We start from the raw sequence: 18,635 nt of genomic DNA, 5'->3' as shown, positions 1-18,635 counted from the left end.
ACCCCGATGACGACCATGACCCCGGAGACGACGACCCTGGAGACGAAGACATGGAAGACCGAGAAGCAGAAGAACAAGAGGCTGCAGAACAAAGAGCAGAAAGAGCAGAAGAACATTAAGCATAACACTAAACATCAGAGCAAAAGATATTATCTAAATTATAAGCAGAAGAAGACTAAGCAGTGTATGGGGGTGAGTCCGTTCCTCCTCGTGGTGCCCCTGGATAAAGCCTGCTGCTGCAGGCCAAACTGAACGCGGACAAATCCTGTTGTAACTCTTTTGTGACAGGCAGAACGGAAGGTGTAATCTTCAAACTTTTATAGATAACAACTTCAGGAATGCCTGTCACAAATAAGAATATGATGAAGAAGTAGAATATGAAGAAGAATAATAGTTGAATAAAAAGAATATGAAGAATGTAACAAAAAAAAAAAATGGAAAAAGATGAAGAAGATGAATAAGGTGAAGAAGAAGTTGATGTCAAAGATGCTGCTGCTGAGGATGATGAAGAAGAAAGTGTGGGAGAAGTAAAAAAAAAAGGTGAAGGGCGTGGAAGTAGTGAAACATCAATATCTGACAAAATAAAAAAAATCTTAACAGTCAATATCTTGGTAAATCTGAACGTCTTTAAAAAAAATTTAATAAAATTCCTGCTATTCTATTTGATTGGGCTAAACCTCTATGCCTTTAATGTCTCCGCCACCTCCCCCAATACATCCTACATTATTCTTAGTTGTTTTCCTTCACGTAGAATGAACCTACAAGGAAAGAAAGGCTTTATTTTAATTCCGATATTTTCGTCCCATTGACTTGCATTGGTATCGGGTATCGGTATCGGCGAGATCCAATATTTTGCCGATATCGGCCGATCCAATCCGATACCGATACTTTCCGATACCGGAAGGTATCGCTCAACACTACTAATGACACACTAGATTTACTTAAAAAATCCTCAACGGAGGACCATTGTGATTTTTTTGCTTTGACCATTGCACGAAAGGCTCGCTCACTGCCACCGAATAGGCAGTCTCTCTTTATGTCTATGTGCCAAACGTCCCTCACCGCTTTGGAGGACCCTGCTCCAATTCAGTCTTATGAGGATGTTTTGACGGGGGTTTTTGGACTCTTTTGGCCACGACCGAAACCCAGGGAACCTCAAGCTAGAGCGCCTTCCTACAACCAACCGGCCATACATTTTTCGGAAGGAGGAAACACACGCCTGGGACCATCTCCAACTCAAAATTTCTGCACAGACCCAACTAGCTCCTATGGGTATTCGCAGGAATACACCTACTTGCATTAAGATGTAATTGTTTTTCCAAAAATTTATAGTTTCACAGGGCACGTTGCTGCCCAATTCTGTTTTTCATATTGAAAAAATATTGACAACTGTTTGTCAAAATTTATTTGTTTGTTAAATAAATTAATGTTGATAAAATGTCATCTCTGATTTTAATATACTTAACGTACTTAGCGGACAAGGCCTCTATGTTGGACAGTGTCATGGGTATATGGGCGCTGGAATATGGGATGGAGGTAGTGTCATGGGTATATGGGCGCTGGACTATGGGATGGAGATAGTGTGATGGGTATATGGGCGCTGGACTATGGGATGGAGAAGAATCAATCATTAAAAATGTTTTACAAACAACACTTATTTGATTGAAAAATAACCACATGAAAGTAACAATTAATTTTTTTTATTAACCAGAAATAAAAATTAATTTTTTTGTTCCCCAAAAAAATAACAATAAACAAAATTGAATATCGATTTTGAATTTGATTAATAGGGATCTTGACTTCTTCTAGCTTTTGGTATAGATCTTGCCATCTTTTATTGGTCGGTCAATGTTCTTCCATCCTTCTCTGCTGCTCAGGCTGCCCAACACCAGCACTGGAGTATTGCCAGTGCACGGCACCTTCTGGACTCATAAAGTAGTCAGTGAAGGATTCTCTCACACGCACACCCGAGTTGGAGGGCCTTCCCAGACCCACGTTGACCACTGGATTAAATACTGGCTGCTGGTACTCCACATCTACATCAGTGTTGTACTCACGAGCGTAGTTGTGGAGTACACAGCATGCCTTAATCACAGTGTCAACGGTGTCAGTATCCAGCTGGATGGGTGTGTGAAAGATCCTCCACTGACTAGTCATGATCCCAAAGGTGCATTCCACATTTCTGCGTGCACGACTCAGCCGATAATCAAAAATCCTTCGCCAGGCATTCAGTCCCCTTCGTGGGTATGGGCGCAGCAGGGTTGTCGTTAAGGGAAACTCCTCATCCGATACCATCACAAAGGGTACTGGATGTGTGGAACCCGGCAAAGGTCTTGGGGCTGGGAGCGTTCCGCCATCTTGAAGAATTTGCATCTCAATCTGTGACGTTCGCAACACCCGAGAATCCCCAGTACTACCATAGGCACCAACATCAATGGCAAACAAATTTGTAATGGGCATCAGCCACCGCCATCAGGACCACTGAAAAATACTTCTTATAATTAAAGAAGCGTGATCCTGATCGTGGTGGCTGCTGAATCCTTACATGTTTACCATCGACTGCACCTATGCAGTTTGGGAAATTGGCCACAGACTGAAAGCCTGCTGCAACCTGCAGCCAAGTCTCCTCGGTTGGGGAAGGCATCACTATGGGCTGCAACTCCTGCCAGATGACGGTACATGTGCACCTCACAATTTTAGAGATGGTGGATTTACCAACCCTAAATTGGAGGTGCAGGGATGTATAACTCTCTCCTGTGGCCAAAAATCTGCAAAGAAACAAAAATGAATATTAGAAATGTCACACAAAAATACAATGAAACATGTCAGCAGTTATGGGCGCTATAATATGCGTCCAGCTTCATGTTTTATCTAAAGCATTCTATAATGCTGCCCTTTGCAACCCGGCACAACACAAAGGGTATCAATAAATAAACCGCCAGTCACATCAGAAGGGACTTGCAGGTCCGTGTCCAGCCACTCCAATGTTTAGCCAATGACGCCGCCCTCCTGCTTGCTTCAACGCACTAATCCGGCCTGTTGAGGGCAGCAGTAAGTCCTGCAGTGAGCGAAGGCAAGGAAAGGCGAGAGGCCCAGCGCATGCACATCTGCGCACTTTGCTCTATCCTCATCAGGACAATAAAGTACGTCTGCGCAGAAGAGTGGTATCGCAAGAAGGGAGGCGCACGACCTGGACACAGCAAGATGGGATAACATTACCCGATAGCACCCCACACACGGGTATGATCTATCTCCACTGACCCAGGGCCTTAATTATAGAATGCTGTAGATAAGGCGGAAAGTACAGTGGGCACATGTGCTAGCAAGCAAAAATGGTTACAGTTTCCTGGTGTGTTTTAAACATGATATATCCGGTACTGTAAAACACAGTACCAGAGATATCCATGTCCATTGTGTGTGTGCGGCCCATGTGCTGATGAACCCTTCCCACACGGATGGCTAGCAGGGATCAAAGCAATACAGTAAGCGCAGTTAGCGGCGCCAGGTGATGAAGACAAATCCCATTCTTCCCTGATGGCGCTGAAATCATGCAGAGCATGGAAGAATGCTGACAGCATCTTCATCACCTGCCGCCAGGGAACAGCGCTTCCTGTAGCACTTCTTCACCAGTGCAATGCGTGTCACACAGAGGACATCAATGTGTGTTCTCCATGTGCACGTGTGCGGGACACTTTGTTGAACATGCAAATGGAAAAAAAGGGCATGTCAGCATGTTTTGCCCGCAGTCATACGGCAGACGAAAACGCGCTGACATGTGCATAGATGAGTGTGTCTAAGTTTGTCAGTGTCTCTGGGACATGTGAAAACTTTCATCACACATACCGGACACACTGACATGTAAAAGAGCCCTAATGACATTCAACCCAAAAATTAGTTACTTACCGCAAGGTGATGAGCAGCCTTTCCTCAGCAGAGATGGCCTTCCTCATCACTGTGTCTTGCAGTGTGAGATGGGGGAAAAGTATTTCCATAAGTCAGTCAAACGCCGGGATGGGTAGACGGCAGAATGATATGAACTTTTCCGGGTATCTGAAAATGTAAAAAGAAAAAAAATGGTTACGTAGCATATCATAACATTTGTGGGAAAACATTAATTTGTCTTTTCATGTAAGTAGTAGAGCGTCGGGTGGTTTCGTCAAACTCAATTTGACAGGTGGACACGCCCCTATCAGAGTGTATCAAAGTGTGTAACCCCACCCCTCCCCTGTCTTCTGACAGCAGCTGTGTGACTGCTCCCCCTCCCTTTCTATATAGTTTAATATTATTATCACTGTATTTGATACAGTGTTTATTATCCCAGTAGTTGTTTTATATTAGATTAATGTGCTGTATTAAAGTTTACCCTTGTTTGATAAGCCTGTGATAGTAGAAACACAGGCTCATTCTCCCTATCACAGTGTTTAATATTGTTAATACAGTGTTTATTATCCCAGTAATACGCAATGTAAGAGCCCCGTGATATTGGGCTATGTCTGCAAGCAGCATTTTACACAAGATTCAGGAATCCTGCAAGAATCACATGCCATGTCATTTGTGTCTTAGATTAGTATTAGATGCTCATATGTAGCTGTTTTGAGAATAAGGGCATTGTGTGTCTTAGAAACGTGAGTTTCACATGACAGACATATGCTCATATAGCTGTTTTGAGAATAAGGGCATTGTGTGTTTTAGAATCGTGAGTTTCACATGACATATCATGGCTGCTGTCAGCAGCTGTGTGCCTGACCCCCTCTCCCTTTTTGAGAATCCAGACAGCTGATCAAAACACAGAAAGCTTTATCAGAGATTTAGAGTCTGTATAATTATCGGACTTCAGTATCGCTGTAAGCTGCAGACTGCCCATTTGATAATAAATTGTTATCAAAGTGTCAGCAAAATGTATTAAATTGATTACTGTTACTCTTCCAACAAATTGATAATAATATCAAAAGTGTACCAACAATATTTATTCTCTTTTATTGACATTTTCATAAACCTATAGGCCCAATAATATTTATTTGACCAGCAGATAATTAATTAAAATCGCATAAAGCGTGTTAAATAGACATTACACCAAAATCATAGTGAATCAAAATGTATTAAATTGATTACTGATACGTTTCCAACAAATTGATAATAATATCAAAAGTGTACCAACAATATTTATTCTCTTTTATTGACATTTTCATAAACCTATAGTCCCAATAATATTTATTTGACCAGCAGATAATTAATTAAAATCGCATAAAGCGTGTTAAATAGACATTACACCAAAATCATAGTGAATCAAAATGTATTAAATTGATTACTGATACGTTTCCAACAAATTGATAATAATATCAAAAGTGTACCAACAATATTTATTCTCTTTTATTGACATTTTCATAAACCTATAGTCCCAATAATATTTATTTGACCAGCAGATAATTAATTAAAATCGCATAAAGCGTGTTAAATAGACATTACACCAAAATCATAGTGAATCAAAATGTATTAAATTGATTACTGATACGTTTCCAACAAATTGATAATAATATCAAAAGTGTACCAACAATATTTATTCTCTTTTATTGACATTTTCATAAACCTATAGTCCCAATAATATTTATTTGACCAGCAGATAATTAATTAAAATCGCATAAAGCGTGTTAAATAGACATTACACCAAAATCATAGTGAATCAAAATGTATTAAATTGATTACTGATACGTTTCCAACAAATTGATAATAATATCAAAAGTGTACCAACAATATTTATTCTCTTTCATTGACATTTTCATAAACCTATAGTCCCAATAATATTTATTTGACCAGCAGATAATTAATTAAAATCGCATATAGTTCAGCGATAATGTCAGGTGTTGGACAGACATTTATCAGTTTTTCATACATATCACAGAAAGATTTTAGCTTGATCTGTGCGAGTTTGCGGACATATGTATATTCTGTGTTTATGCATCATTATTTCATACTGTGATTCTCATTTTATGAGCTTTATAACACAGCAGACTGATTTACGGACGTATTATGTATAATTATTAGTTAATTGGGCAGGCATTTATCAGTTTTTCATACGTACCACAGAAAGATTTTAGCTTGATCTGATTTAAAATCATATAGTTCAGCGATAATGTCAGGTGTTGGACAGTCATTTATCAGTTTTTCATACGTATTACAGAAAGATTTTAGTTTGATCTGATTTAAAATCATATAGTTCAGCGATAATGTCAGGTGTTGGACAGTCATTTATCAGTTTTTCATACGTGTCACAGAAAGATTTTAGTTTGATCTGATTTCAAATCATATAGCTCAGCGATAATGTCAGGTGTTGGACAGTCATTTATCAGTTTTTCATACGGTGGTGTTTTATACGTTTATAAAAAAGCAAAAGACACGGTATTGTAAAAATGAAAAAGATTTTATTGTAAAATAAACACATCTCAAAGACATTTCAATGCTGCATCGTACAAAATAAATAGCACGCTGATTATACAGCAGTACACTTCTTACAAAATAAATAGCATCGTTTGAATATACATCATTACACTTCTTACAAAATAATATGGTGTTACAAGTCATGCACGTCATATTTATCCAGTACATTCTTTACATCGTGAGCCACATGGTTTGTAGCATCAGTAGAGACCTTTTTTTAGGCAGCAGAGTTCCACGTGTGGTACCTAATGACGGGGAATGTAAAGATTGGATTGTACGCGGTGTTGGAGCTAGCTTCTGCGGCGTAGATGCAGAGTGTGCCTCGCTGCTGGAAATTTTTAATCCGTCTAAAAGCTTCCTAGTAGTGGGGTTACCAACAACTGTAGACGGTATATTTAGCTCGGCCATAGCCTGCATAAATGCTTCCCAACCCGGCAGTAAATTTCTGCCGGTCAGAGCATGACTCTGCGTAGTACTACGTACCAAATCCAGTAAGTTAGACCCCGGTATTACGGATCCTTGGAAAATAAATTCAGCTTTATTATTCCAGTCTGTAACATTTTTATTCCGTAGTAACCTGTTTAGTAAAAACTCAGCATTCTTTTTATATCTTTGGCTTATGTGGCTGACAATTTCAGCGATCTCTTGATTTTTATCAGAGTCGGTATTTGACAATTGTTGCTGACCAGGATCAGGAGTGCTAACGAGATTTAAAGCCGTTACTTCTTTTGAGCTGTGCCGCGTATGCACCAAGTATCGTTGTAGCACGGTGCTATACATTTTAATTTTCACATCATCGGGAATGTCACGACGTTGTAAAATGTCGCTAATTTCGCCATCAAGGCGCTGAATAACGCTGTCGCGTATGTTAACTGTAGCGGCTGGCCTTAGTTTGTCTAGCTCCTGTTTGGGGACTAGATACATTTTCTCTGTATGCTCCATTATCTTCCTGCGAGTAGACTTGTTATTATAGGGATTGCAAAACCATACTTGGTAAAGGCTTTTTCTATCTCACAATTTTCACTAGCACTCTCCATGAGATCATCAACAATAGCCAAATTCACCTTCTCCAGCAGGAATAATTCGTCATCTACGAATGTATTCGGCAGACCCTCCACAAATCTGGCGTGGGGAAAAGAGATAGGGATTTCATCATATAGTTTCTGCCAACACGAATAAAACCAAACAATATTATCAGTTTCTGAGAAAAATTAGTTTCAATATTATACAGCAGCTGTTTTACAAAATAGCTCTTTCCAGAATTAGACGGCCTTGCTAGAATGCATGAGAATGGGTGTTGCAGGCGTGTATCCATCACCACAATACTCTGCTAATACCCAAAAGGCAGGGTGGTGAAACCGTCAATTAGCCGACGCTTTGTATAAACGTACTTTTTATTTCTTACAATGGACGGCTGTTGTACGACAATACGTTTCTGTGTATCTGTGTCAGAATTGCTCGGGTAGTCCAGAACTAGATCTTTTAGACTGTTGAAATTAATAGATTGAGAGTTACCAACATTTAGTGTTATCCCCTTCACTTTTAAGACGGTTTTACCGGTGTTGAGTTTGTACCCGTAGAAAATGTATCTAGTCCCCAAACAGGAGCTAGACAAACTAAGACCAGCCGCTACAGTTAACATACGCGACAGCGTTATTCAGCGCCTTGATGGCGAAATTAGCGACATTTTACAACGTCGTGACATTCCCGATGATGTGAAAATTAAAATGTATAGCACCGTGCTACAACGATACTTGGTGCATACGCGGCACAGCTCAAAAGAAGTAACGGCTTTAAATCTCATTAGCACTCCTGATCCTGGTCAGCAACAATTGTCAAATACCGACTCTGATAAAAATCAAGAGATCGCTGAAATTGTCAGCCACATAAGCCAAAGATATAAAAAGAATGCTGAGTTTTTACTAAACAGGTTACTACAGAATAAAAATGTTACAGACTGGAATAATAAAGCTGAATTTATTTTCCAAGGATCCGTAATACCGGGGTCTAACTTACTGGATTTGGTACGTAGTACTACGCAGAGTCATGCTCTGACTGGCAGAAATTTACCGCCGGGTTGGGAAGCATTTATGCAGGCTATGGCCGAGCTAAATATACCGTCTACAGTTGTTGGTAACCCCACTACTAGGGAGCTTTTAGACGGATTAAAAATTTCCAGCAGCGAGGCATACTCTGCATCTACGCCGCAGAAGCTAGCTCCGACGCCGCGTACAATCCAATCTTTACATTCCCCGTCATTAGGTACCACACGTGGAACTCTGCTGCCTAGAAAAAGGTCTCTACCGATGCTACAAACCATGTGGCTCACGATGTAAAGAATGTACTGGATAAATATGACGTGCATGACTTGTAACACCATATTATTTTGTAAGAAGTGTAATGATGTATATTCAAACGATGCTATTTATTTTGTAAGAAGTGTACTGCTGTATAATCAGCGTGCTATTTATTTTGTACGATGCAGCATTGAAATGTCTTTGAGATGTGTTTATTTTACAATAAAATCTTTTTCATTTTTACAATACCGTGTCTTTTGCTTTTTTATAAACGTATAAAACACCACGCTGCATACTTGCGGGTGTTGTAATATGGCCGCATACATAATGTCCCCACTATAAATCACATATAAATGAGAATAACAATACTGGGTCTTTGCTTTTTTATATACGTATAAAACACCACGCTTCATACTTGCGGGTGTTGTAATATGGCCACATACATAATGTGCCCATTATAAAACACATATAAATGAGATATAAACAGTTATTGTGTATTACGGGGATAATAAACACTGTATTAACAATATTAAACACTGTGATAGTAGAAACACAGGCTCATTCTCCCTATCACAGGCTTATCAAACAAGGGTAAACTCTAATACCGCACATTAATCTAATATAAAACAACTACTGGGATAATAAACACTGTATCAAATACAGTGATAATAATATTAAACTATATAAAAAGGGAGGGGAGCAGTCACACAGCTGCTGTCAGAAGACAGGGGAGGGGTGGGGTTACACACTTTGATACACTCTGATAGGGGCGTGTCCACCTGTCAAATTGAGTTTGACGAAACCACCCGACGCTCTACTACTCATGTATTTCAACTTACTTCCTCAAATCATTGTAAAGGACATAAAAGTGGCCCTTTTGTGCACGTTCGGCGACAAGTGAGTGCACCCAGAGTCTTTTCCGTAAATGTTTTCTCTCCTGCTGCTGCTGCCTCTAAAATAAAAACAAATATATATATTTTTTATAACACAACACTGTGAAAAATAATTAAAAAAAAAAAAATGTCGGTAAAGCGCTGCGGAATATGTTAAGCGCTAAAAAAAACAAAAAAAAATGCACTTCGGCTTACCTGCTGTCTATGATTATTCAAGATTTGTAGCAGCAACCCCAGCATAAGTATCTGGTGCGGCCTACGGAGCTGTATCTGCGGCATGCTTTGGTTACTTCCACTCATTTTTATGTTTGCACAAAATGGAGGATGAAAGAAGAAGGGGTTGGACAAGGAAATTACATCATTTTTTTTTTGTTACTGAAGTTTGTCAAGTTTCAAAAGCTTTATTTAGGTCAAAAACACTGACAATCTGCATAGAAAACCGCACCAAAAACGCACCTGCGTTTTCTGCCAAGAGCTGAGTATTTTAGTGCAGAAAAATCTGCAGGCAAATCTGCAACGTGTGCACATAGCCTAACTCATATATCACATATATATACAGTATAGTGAGAGAAAGGCCGGTTTCACACGTCAGTGGCTCCGGTACGTGTTATTCTGACTCATGGATATGTAGAACGTAGTAGTGCTTGGATAGACCTCTACTTTTAGGCGCTTCCGTATTCACCTGTACTCACGTTCATACCGATTTAATCAGACAGCTTAACTCAGCCACGATCTCATGTAAGAAGACTCCAGGAAAAGAGGGTTGCTTTAACTGAAATTCTTGTATTATGATGAAAGTAGCAGGTAAAAAGGAATATTCAACAGAGGACATGCAGTAAGATGCATACAGATGGAGGAATGATGACAAAATGGAGAATAAGGGCGAGAACAAACATACATCACAAGACTACAGGGAGAGAGTTGGGACAAAATACAGAGAAAGGCAAACTTCTGCCTAGAAAAAAGGATTGAACACAAGCAATGCAAATATTAAATGATTTCTCAAGTCGTGAGACATGACACTCCCCGTCTGAAATCCTTGGATTTCACGATGTCCGCAATTCTTCGAAGTCGTTCGAACCTGAAAAGGCAAGAGGAAAGAAAACATGCATGCAATAATAAACATCAAACATTTTTAAGTCAAACTCGTTGTCGTCGACCCGTAGATCACAGCGAAAGATAAGTCCAAGTATATAAAACCCATCTTCAGATTGGGGAAGCCGCAAACATGCAACTTTTCCACCAACCCAGAATCCAAAGGGAATATTAACAGTTCAATCCAATGGAAAATGTCAATATCCAATAAAACTAGGGAACGAGGAGGAATGCTCCCCGCCGTGAGCAACGTCGGGAGCATGTTCAGTTCATGTGATGTCTTCCTTTAGTAGAAGCAGCACGAGTTCAGTCACCGGGCAGAAGAAGGTTCGGGTAGAGCCCCCTTTTGTCACCTTAACTTCTACCTTACGAGTCTTTCCATCCTCACTGGGTAGGACCTTGGTGATAAGTCCCATTGGCCAGTTATTACGATGAGCCTCTTTGTCCTTTAAAAGAACAAGGTCTCCTTCTTGGAGATTGGGACTGGGCGTCTGCCATTTGTGACGGTTTTGAAGCAAGTGCAAATATTCAGTCTTCCAACGATGCCAAAACACGTTAGCCAGATGTTGTACTTGCTTCCACTGACGTTTGTAAATGTCCTTGTTATCAAAATTCCCAGGCGGAACTGTAGCAGCTCCAGTCTTCTGTGTAAGAAGTGTAGCTGGAGTAAGGATCGTTGGAGCATCGGGGTCGGATGACACTGGAACCAAAGGTCTAGCATTTATTATGGCTGACACTTCTGCGAGGAAAGTGACCAGAACTTCATGAGTAAGGGGAAGTTTATGGTCCAGCAACATGGAGTCAAGGATCCTACGTGCAACTCCAATCATGCGTTCCCAAGATCCACCCATGTGTGAAGAGTGTGGAGGATTGAATACCCAAGTGCATCCATTGTCGGACAAGAAGTTGTCAAACTGCAGTTCCTTGCAGGCTCCTACAAAGTTTGCGCCGCAGTCTTGAGCCCATCGTCCACGTAGAAGTTCTTCTCTACAAATTGCCGAGCATCGGATCCGTACTCTCTCTCACCTTCCTGGGCTGTCCGTCTCAGTCCATAGATCGCCACAGCAGGTGAGGGACTGTTGCCGAAGACATGGACCTTCATCCGGTAGTCTATGACCTGATTGTTGACATTGTTGTCTTTGTGCCATAGGAACCTAAGATAGTTTCTGTTCTCTTCTTTCAATGAAACATCTGCTGAATGTCGGCCATTATGGCAACAGGTTCTTGTCTGAAGCGGATCAATACTCCAAGGAGGCTGTTGTTCAGGTTGGGCCCAGTTAGGAGCAGGTTATTGAGAGAGAGGCCTTCAAACTGAGCGCTGGAGTCAAACACCACTCTGATCTGATTAGGCTTGCGAGGGTGATAGACACCAAAGGATGGAAGATACCAACATTCTTCTCCCTCCCTCAGTGGTGGCGCAGGTTCAGCATGATTTCTGTCAAAGATGTTCTGCATAAAGTCAATGAAATGCTTCTCCATCTCTGGTTTCCTTTTTAGGGTACGCTTTAAGGATGAGAACCTCGCAGTTGCTTGCTGCAGGTTGTTCGGCAACCTCGATCTTGGGAAACAAAAGGGTAAAGGAGCTACCCAACTGTTGGAGTCATCTTGAACAAATTCTTTATCCATAACCTTTATGAATTCTTTATCTTCCCTTGTGGGTGCCAACTTGTTGTCATTACTTGTGGAAACGAACACTGATGACCCGAGGTTTTCATCCCAGGGCTGGTGCGTGTTCATGTTGTTGAAGGATTCCTGTTGCCAGTTGGTGTTGCTCACTTTCTCCTTCACCCAGTAGTGATGTGGGCATGGTTGGAAATGGGTGCTGCGACCATTTGACAAGATGTGTGTCTTGTAAGAGGAGATGTTGTTAGGTCTCTTCATCTTGTGTATGCAAACATTGCCTATGATTACCCAGCCTAGATCTAAGCGTTGGGCAAATGGTGCATCGTGTGGTCCGTTAATTTGCTGACGTACCTTGTGCAGCCGGAGAATGTCTCTGCCCAGCAGAATCAGGATATCTGCATTGTTGTTGAGGGCTGGTATCTTGTTTGCTATCCTCTTGAGATGTTGGTGATGAAGAGCAGCCTCTGGCGTTGGGATCTCATCTCGATTGGACGGAATCTGGTTGCACTCGACCAGTGTAGGTAACGGTATCTCGACGGTGTTCTCGAGAGATGTCGCTGTAAGACCACTGGCCCTTCTCCCAGAAACCTCTGTAACACCACTGCAGGTACCTAAGGTGTAAGGGTAGGCATTTCCCTTTAAGTTAAACATATCAAAGAGTTCTGACCTTGCAAGTGATCGGTTGCTCTGATCATCCAGAAGGACGTACACCTTCACGGCTTTCTCTGGATGACCGTTGGGATATACGTTCAGCTCCCTCGATGCTTCCTCTCAGCGTCGCAGCTTGTCCTGTATGAGCGGTCACGTGGTGCCGCTCATTACAGTGATGAATATGCGGCTCCACCTCCCATAGGGGTGGAGCCGCATATTCATCACTGTAATGTGCGGTACCACGTGACCGCTCATACAGGAAGAAGCTGCGGCGCTGAGACGAAGCATCGAGGGAGCCGGGTGAGTATTTTATTTCCAGCGGGCGGGCGAACAGGGGGTGGGAGGGGGGTGGTGACAAGGATCTTTATTTTAAACACAAAAAAAACCCAAAAACAATGATTTTTCATTCCTTCTCTCCAGCGAACGCTGCTGGGAAGAAGGAATGAATTCCGGCTTCAGCACCAGATGCAGGGGACAGCGCTTATCTCTAGCGCTGTCTCCTGCACGGTCCGTGTGGTACCCAGTCGGCACACGGCTGCCGCACGTGTGCCACACTGATGTGCCACGTGAGCACATGGACACACGGACACAGATAACTCCGGTACCGATTTTTACGGTACCGGAATTATCTGGACGTGTGAGACTGGCCTAACCTGTTATGCTGGATCTGTACACCAATCATCATCAGACTGTACTGCACAGAGATGGAGCCTTTACTCATATATCACATATATATAGTGAGAGTAACCTGGTTACACTGGATCTGTACACCCAGCATCATCAGACTGTACTGTAGCAGAGATGGAGCCTTTACTCATATATCACATATATATAGTGAGAGTAACATGGCTATGCTGGCTCTGTACACCCAGCATCATCAGACTGTACTGTAGCAGAGATGAGGCCACATACAGGTCACCACACTCCATAAATGGGAAGGGGGGGGGGAATCAGCACACGGCAGCATGCAATGCACAGACATGAAGTGCAGCCTCTTACCCTCATATATATACGGTGTATATATACACCATCCCCTGTTACTGCTCCCCCTCACCAGTGACTAGTCCCTGTAACTGCCCAGCTCCACGCTAACAATAGCAGACACTGTATGTGTCAATGCTCTGACCTATCATACAGATACCCAAAACTCATGAAGACTCTGTATAATACAGCAGAAATGTGATACAACAGCCATGTCTGTAAGGAGGTCACACAGGAGCTGTCTCTGCAGTGTGAGACAACTTGTAACAGACCCATGAAGGAACATGGCAGCTACATGAATCTCTGAGGTAATATTGCTCCCAAATAAGATGTAAGACTGATACTACACTAATGCATGATGAATGTGGAGTAGTATATCAGCCATGTCTGCAGGGAGGTACACATGAGGGAACATGGCGGCTACATGAACTTCTGAGGTAAAATTGATCCCATATATGATGTAGGAGCAGATACTACACTAATACATGATGTGTGAGGTGAATGTACTCCTATCAGCTATAATGTGAGGTGATAACCCCAGTATAATACGCCCTGACACTGAAGACATGTTTCATCCTGTCCATCCTGTGAGGAAAGAGAGAGAGCTAGAGTTGCCTCCCCTATATAAGCCCCAGCCTCCTCACAGTTAGGCTACTTTCACACTAGCGTCGTGCACTGCACGTCGCTATGCGTCGTTTTGCAGAAAACACGCATCCTGCAAAAGTGCTTGCAGGATGCGTTTTTTCTCCATAGACTTTTATTAGCGACGCAGTGCGACGCATTGCCACACGTCGTAACCGTCATGCGACGGTTGCGTCGTGTTGCGTCGCCACCAAAAAACGTTGTTTGTAACGTTTTTTGGTGCGTCGTCTGCAGCATTATGCGCGGCCAGAACTCCGCCCCCGCCTCCCAGCACCTCACAATGGGGCAGCGGATGCGTTGGAAAACTGCATCCGCTGCCCCCGTTGTGCGGCGCACAGCTAGCGTCGCATAGCGACGTGCAGTGCACGACGCTAGTGTGAAAGTAGCCTAATACACCAGGCACAAACATCTAAACTCCTTCCTCTTAAAGCAACAACACTTGTTTAACCCCTTCATGCCGCGGCCCTTTTTCGTTTTTGCGTTTTCGTTTTTCGCTCCCCTCCTTCCCAGAGCCATAACTTTTTTATTTTTCCGTCAATATGGCCATGTGAGGGCTTGTTTTTTGCGGGACGAGTTGTACTTTTGAAAGTCATCATTGGTTTTACCATGTCTTGTACTAGAAAATGGGAAAAAAAATTCCAAGTGTGGTGAAATTGCAAAAAAAAGTGCAATCCCACACTTGTTTTTTGTTTGGCTTTTTTGCTAGGTTTACTAAATGCTAAAACTGATATTATGATTCTCCAGGTCATTACGAGTTCATAGACACCAAACATGTCTAGGTTATTTTTTATCTAAGTGGTGAAAAAAAATTCAAAACTTTGCTTAAAAAAAAAAAAAAAAAGCGCCATTTTCTGATACCCATAGCGTCTCCATTTTTCGTGATCTGGGGTCGTGTGAGGGCTTATTTTTTTGCGTGCCGAACTGACATTTTTAATGATACCACATTTGTGCAGATACGTTCTTTTGATCGCCCGTTATTGCATTTTAATGAAATGTCGCGGCGACCAAAAAAACGTAATTCTGGCGTTTCGATTTTTTTTTTTCTCGCTACGCTGTTTAGCGATCAGGTTAATGCTTTTTTTTATTGATAGATCGGGCGATTCTGAACGCGGCGATACCAAATATGTGTACATTTGATTTTTTTATTGTTTTATTTTGGATGGGGCAAAAGGGGGGTGATTTAAACTTTCATATTTTTTTTATTTTTTTTTCATATTTTTAAAAACATTTTTTTTTTACTTTTGCCATGCTTCAATAGCCTCCATGGGAGGCTAGAAGCAGGCACCACTCGATCGGCTCTGCTACATAGCAGTGATCTGATGTTCGCTGCTATGTAGCAGAAATGCAGGTGTGCTGTGAGCGCCAACCACAGGGGGGCGTTCACAGCAGGCCGGCATTAGCAACCATAGAGGTCTGAAGGACCTCTATGGTTACCATCCTGATGCATCGCCGACCCCTGATCATGTGACAGGGGTCGGCGATGACGTCATTTCCGGCCACCCGGCCGGAAGCACCGGTTAAATGCCGCTGTCTGCGTTTGACAGCGGCATTTAACAGGTTAATAGCGGCGGGTGAATAGCGATTTCACCCGCCGCTATTGCGCGCACATGTCAGCTGTACAAAACAGCTGACATGTCGCGACTTTGATGTGGGCTCACTACCGGAGCCCACATCAAAGGGGGAGACACGACATGCGCCGTAATAGTACGGCGCATGTTGTGAAAGGGTTAAAATTCGAGTTCTCGGTCCACCCATACCCAAGTCATGTCCACCTCTGTCTAGTCTCCGGTGGTTTCTATATTGCCTCTTTTGGACCTAGTGTCCTGGATTATACCTACGTAAATGTTATCTGTCTCATGGTTACGCCTTATGCTGCGACGGCTCTTTTGTAACTTCTAATCACGACATATATACTGACCTGTTTGTTTGTTACTACGCGATATCAGACAGGCTGCGATAGTCAGCTGACACCCGGCCGCGATCGGTCGCTCTCCCCCCGTGAGCGCGGCTGATCGCGTTAGACGTACTATCCCATCGGTGGTCATACGGGCCCATGCCACCTCGACAGGATAGTACGTCTAATATCAGAAAGTGGTTAAAGGATACATGAAAACTTATTATTTTGGGATCACTATTCCCCAAGTGACCCCCAACCCTTATATTTGATATGCGGTCTGGCCTGTTGGTTAATATTAGGTCTAGCAGTGCCCCCCTTCTTGTTGGGTCCTGAACCAGTTGTGAAAGGTAATTGTCTCTCACAGTTGTCAAAAACCGATTACCTTTGCTGGAACTGCAGATTTCTGTTCCCCAATGTATTTCAGGGTAGTTGAAGTCCCCCATAATAATGACTTCCCCTTGAGTCGCAGCTTCATCTATTTACTTTATGAGGATATTCTCTGTTGCTTTCATTATTTTTGGGGACTTATAACAAACCCCTATCAGTAATTCATTATTTTTCCCCATCCCCTTATCTCCACCCTCAGGGACTTTACATTTTCAATAGATTCACCTATATTATCACGCAGGATGGGTTTTAAGGATGATTTTACATATAGACACACCCCTACCCCTCGCTTATCAGTTCGGTCATTTCTGAATAGACTATAGCCCTGCAAGTTAACAGGCCAGTCATGACTTTCATCCAGCCATGTCTCAGATATCCCCACCATGTCATAATTATACTCCAACAACATTAATTCTAATTCGTCCATTTTGTTGGCGAGGCTTCCAATTCCCTAGTTTAAACACTCCTCCAACCTTCTAGCCATTTTCTCCCCCAGCACAGCTGCACCTTCCCCATTGAGGTGCAGCCCGTCCCTAGCGTAGAACCTGTAGCCAACTGAGAAGTCGGCCCAGTTCTCCAGGAACCCAAACCCCTCCTTCCTACATCAATTCATGAGCCACTTATTAACCTCCCTAATCTCCCATTGCCTCTCTGGCATGGCACGTGGTACAGGCAGTATTTTGGAAAATACCACGTTGGAGGTCCTTGCTTTCAGCTTGCAGCCTAATTCCCTGAAACCATCTTTAAGGACCTTCCACCTACCTCTAACTTTGTCATTTGTGCCAATGTGCACCATGACTGCTGGGTCCTCACCAGCCCCTCCCTGTAATCTGTCCACCCGATCAGCGATGTGTCGGACTCGAGCGCCAGGTAGGCAGCACACCGTTCGATGATCCCTGTCTTTGTGACAGATTGCCCTATCTGTTCGCCTAATAATTGAGTCCCCCACTACCAGCACCTGTCTGGCCTGCCCTGCTCTCCTATTTCCCTCCTTACTGTAGCAGCCACTCCTCCGGCTTTCAGAGGACATGCCTGGCTGCAGCAGTGCTACCCCTGTACTGGCATCCCCCTCATCTGCCAACTTAGCAAACTTATTGGGGTGTGCCAGATCAGGACTAGCCTCCCTGGCACTCTTCCCTCTACCTGGCCTTCTAACTGTCACCCAGCTTGCTGCTTCACTGTCCTGCAGCTCCATCCTACCATCCCCTGCCTCATCTATCCCATTGAGCATCTGCTCAGTGAGCAGAAGACTCCTTTCCATATTGTCAATGGATCTCAGTGTTGCCAGCTGCATATTTAGATCCAGAATCTGGGCTTCCAAATGCTCAACGTGCTCACATCTCGCACAGCAGTATGCACCCTCGACCGGCTGCTCATTGATTGCATACATGTGGCAAGATGTGCACTGGATGGCATTATCAATAGTGGAGCACATTTTCTAATAGGGATTGCACCAGACAGAAAAGTTAAATAAAAAATAAATGCAAAGTATTAATAAAATACAGGCAGCAATTCAGTAATTCCTCCCTTGGAAACTCCCTGAATCCAAAGTCACTGAATCACAAGTCACACACTTACCGCCGTTCGCACTTACGCTCAGGTCACACTCAGTTCGTTCACACTCGGTAAGCAGAAGAGTTAGGCTACGTTCACATTTGCGTTGTGCGCCGCAGCGTCGGCGCCGCAACGCACAACGCAAACAAAAACGCAGCAAAACGCATGCACAACGCTGCG

At 42.8% G+C, this 18,635-nt stretch overlaps 1 long non-coding RNA gene across 1 annotated transcript in view; it reads right to left on the bottom strand.

The window, feature by feature from the left end:
- Positions 1–2,419: 2,419 nt before the first annotated feature.
- Positions 2,420–18,635, bottom strand: part of LOC143804484 (uncharacterized) — a 107,493-nt gene continuing 91,277 nt past the window's right edge. Inside the window, exons 2-3 of the long non-coding RNA XR_013221037.1 lie at positions 3,904–4,050; positions 2,420–2,768 (exon numbers count right to left, since the gene is read on the bottom strand). This is a non-coding gene — a long non-coding RNA (uncharacterized LOC143804484). The remainder of the gene's footprint in view (positions 2,769–3,903; positions 4,051–18,635) is intronic.

This window comes from Ranitomeya variabilis, chromosome 1, assembly GCF_051348905.1.
Source record: "Ranitomeya variabilis isolate aRanVar5 chromosome 1, aRanVar5.hap1, whole genome shotgun sequence".
NCBI lineage: Eukaryota > Metazoa > Chordata > Amphibia > Anura > Dendrobatidae > Ranitomeya > Ranitomeya variabilis.
This window is presented reverse-complemented; position numbering and strand designations above follow the sequence as displayed.